The 3791-nt window shown below is 32.4% G+C and overlaps 1 long non-coding RNA gene across 1 annotated transcript; it reads left to right on the top strand.

The window, feature by feature from the left end:
- LOC110263944 lies at positions 402–2287 on the top strand. The gene is made up of 2 exons (XR_002349671.1): positions 402–863; positions 2087–2287. It is a non-coding gene; the product is annotated as an uncharacterized LOC110263944 (long non-coding RNA).

Raw genomic sequence — 3791 nt, 5'->3', positions numbered from 1 at the left:
TTGGATAGATGGTTATTTTATACTATGCAAGACTGAACTAGTATGAGTAATAATTTAAGCGTTAATCTCGTGCCCTTTGAATGTGTTGAAATTCCCTCCAAATTATTATTGGGGATGGGGGAGTTTGTAAGATCCCAAGTTTTCAAAAATTAATTTAATAAAATAAAATTTAATTTAGTTATTATTATTATTATTATTATTATTATTATTATTATTTACCTTTTGGCCGAAGCCAAAGAAACAAAGGGAAAGAAAATCTAAGTGTGGTTAGTATATGCATGAATATATATATATATACCATGAGGACACATGCCACTTTTATTTATTTAACCTATGACACTTGGCTAATATTCATTTAGTTATCAATTTATCATCATCACTTGGCCGAAGCTTGTAAAGGGCAAAAGAAAGAAAATTGGAGACGTGGCCTAATACATATGTATACATGTATAATCATGACACCTAATGAGCTTTAATATCACAAATTTTCACTCATTTCCATTAGCCATAATCAGTTTAATTCCTTTCAACCACCACCGAACATAAACCAAAAGGAAAGAAAAGAAAGAAGGCCGTGAGAGAGGGAATGAAAAACCATGGAATCTTAATCTTTCTTAGTTTGATTTCTTGCGATCCGTAACTTCAATAAAAAATTTAATCCGATAAAAGTGTTCGTATCCTTCTCCTCTACGTGTTGGCGTTATTTTTGTCCGGTAGAAGTTGACCGTGACGTAGCTCCTCTTCCTTTTGAGTTCGGCTAACTGGAGTTCTAGGAAGCACAGACGATTTCTGACGCCTTCTCCTTCAGCAGCTCGGTCAGAAAGCTTCCCCGAAACTTTCGATAATTTTGATTTCATACGAAGGTAGGGGATTTTGTTTTGAAATTAACTGTTTTTAAACTATGAATGCCATGGAAGTCTAGTGGGTATTTGTAAATAATTTATGATTGTTTGCAATGACTGGATGATGAGTTTGAGTTGTGTTTGTGACTGAATTTGATGAATATGTATTTGATTTCTTGATTGAAAAGAGGTCGAAAATGGTTCAGTTGGGACCCGAAAAAGGGTGGCTAACCCCAAGTTTAGGGGAAGTGCTGCCGAAATTTTATTAAATCTGAGGTTTTGTTTGAAAAGTTGTTTTAAAAGATTTGGTTCTGGAAAATTAAATTATTTAAAATATATTTAGTTAAGAAAAGATTTATTCTATTTTAAAGTTTGATTTATTAAGAAAAATATAATGTTTTAAACCCAATCTTTTAAGGAGAGATTTTGTTTTAAGTAAAGATTTGAACTCGGTTTATTAAGAAAAAGAATCTCTGCCACAGGAGAGCAGAGAACAAGGATTTAAAGAATATATTAATTAATGAAATGTCTGCCACAGGAGAGCAGATGTGATATTGTTTGGGCCTTAGTGCCAAATGTAAAGTGGGGACGCCCACACACTGAGAACTGTTTTCCAGATGTACGCTTATTGATTTGGAAAGTCACACTGATGCGGTCTAGCCGTACGACTTAAAGTCACACTGATGCGGCCTGGCCGTACGACTTATAAGCACACTTATGCATCTGGAAAGCCATACCTGGGACTTGTGCCTGGGTAATGTCGGGAGCGGGTAGGCAACCGACACATGAGCTCATGGCCTGTGTTAGGGATAGACATGCATCATATTGATTGCGCATTTGTATTTGGTCTTGTTTTACTTGTTATATTTTCTATGTGTTTGTGCTGCTTGACTTGTTTGTCTTGTTGTGATTTGCTTGTACATTGAATTGAATCTCTTGTTTGCACTACTTGTTTGTGAGTGTATTAAAGTGATTACGAGTTGACATTTGACTGAGGATTAACTATGTGGCTGAGAGACAGAAAATGTGACTAATTTTATATTTAAAATTTGTTTTGAGTTTAGAAATTTAAAGAAAAGTAATTATTTATCTAAAGTAGAAAAAAAAGTATTTCCAAAGGTTTAACAAAATAGTTTTGCTAAGTAAGTTAATTATTTGCATTAAATTCATTACTTTTACGGCATTTCCATTCCCTACTGAGAACGTGTGGTTTGTTCTCACCCCAAAATCTTCCACCCTTTCAGTGACACAGGTTCGAAGATTCAGTTAGAAGATGCAGACGACTAGTAGATTTACTTGTGATTCCTGTTATTTTTATAGAGTTCCCTCGCCCTTGTTGCTTTAAGTTTTATTTTATCCAGAGGGATAGGTATTGTATTTGAGTTTTATATTGAATTCATTTGTATAGCATTTATTATTATTAATAATTGTGTGATTTTAATTACTACAAATAATTTTTCTGGTATTCTCTTATAAACTGAAATGCGATATCGACCTAAAGGCTCAATATTAAATAGTAAATAAGGAGAACAGGTTAGTAACTCCTTACTTTTGGTACGATCATGACGTGCTAAAAGTTAGGGTGTTACAGAGTTTGTGTTTGGGTTTTGTAATTTGTGTGGTGAAGATGCTTACCTTCAGATTTGTTTTTAATTATAGGCGAAACTTTGCTCGGGTGATTGGTTAATTGGTTGTTTAGTTGCTGCAATGTTTGGGATGGAAAATCCATTGAACATTTGTCAGTTTATAGGTTTGAACTTGAAATTGAGCAGCAAGTATTGTTAAATATTAGTTCAATTCATAGCTGCATAAACGGGAAATTGCTAATCATTATAAATGACTCTACTTTCAGTTTGTTGCTTAGCTTTCAAGTAGCAAGCAAAGATTGAGATAGCGTTAAAAAATATAACGAGGTTTTGAGTCACAAAATATCCATGCAAAGTTAACTACTAGTATAAAATATATGTTAAAATACAAATACACATAGAATATAAATTAAACCACATATATTTATACACAAATATATTAAAAGTTAATTTTAATCACTAATTTTAGTATACAAATAACATTTTTTATTACTATATTATCTCTATCTTATTTTAGTAAATAAATTATCCGTTTTCTATAGTCTCATACTAGGAATTTCATGTGGACTTAGGAACTTGGAAAGTCAACTTCTAAGTGTTATTCATTACAAAATAAAAATATCACTAAGGCTAAAGGAATCACCATTTTGTTTTTTTGTTCTATTTACCATCCTCATTAATAGCAGCTATGGCACCTGCTGCTACAATTTCAGGTTGTTGTTTTTTCTTCCAGCGATAAATTCCACCTTCTATGCTTTCTTCTTTTCATGTTCTTTCCTTTCACTTTCACGGGAGCATCAGCCTCTTTCCATCCAAGGCACTGAAAAACAAATAGGAGTTAAAAAAATAGAAAAACAAGTTAATGTTGGAATATCACGAGTAATAAAATAGAAGAGATCGGAAAAGTAGTATTACAGACACGTTCTCAGGGCCTCAGAGATGGAAGCCAAAATATAGATATTACAAGAACTAAAGCCTAAGCATAGTAAATATTCAGTGTGTGAAGTCACGACTAAGAAAAATTGACAACTTAAAAATAACAGAGAAATCTAAAAATTGTCAAGAACATACTGATTACTATAGAAGGTAGTGCTGTATTGTGACCCTAAAAATAACCTCTAATGCATGTGTCAGGTAAGCAAAACATATTAAAGAAGGATTTTAACATTATTTAATACTTTAAACACATTTTTAGCTTGGAGCAAAAAACTTACTATGGCCTAACCTAATATTTATTTTCAAGTTCTCCATTTGATGTGGTGTAATTTTAGCACTTCAAAGTTTAACTTCTCTCTTAGTTTTTTATTTTTCTTTCTTAGCTCAATATTTAGTGGTAGTGAAAAAACTGTGATAGTTCCAACTT

This window comes from Arachis ipaensis, chromosome B06 (genome assembly GCF_000816755.2).
Source record: "Arachis ipaensis cultivar K30076 chromosome B06, Araip1.1, whole genome shotgun sequence".
Classification (NCBI taxonomy): domain Eukaryota; kingdom Viridiplantae; phylum Streptophyta; class Magnoliopsida; order Fabales; family Fabaceae; genus Arachis; species Arachis ipaensis.
The sequence above is the reverse complement of the archived record's forward strand: the minus strand, read 5'-3'. Positions and strand labels throughout refer to the sequence as shown.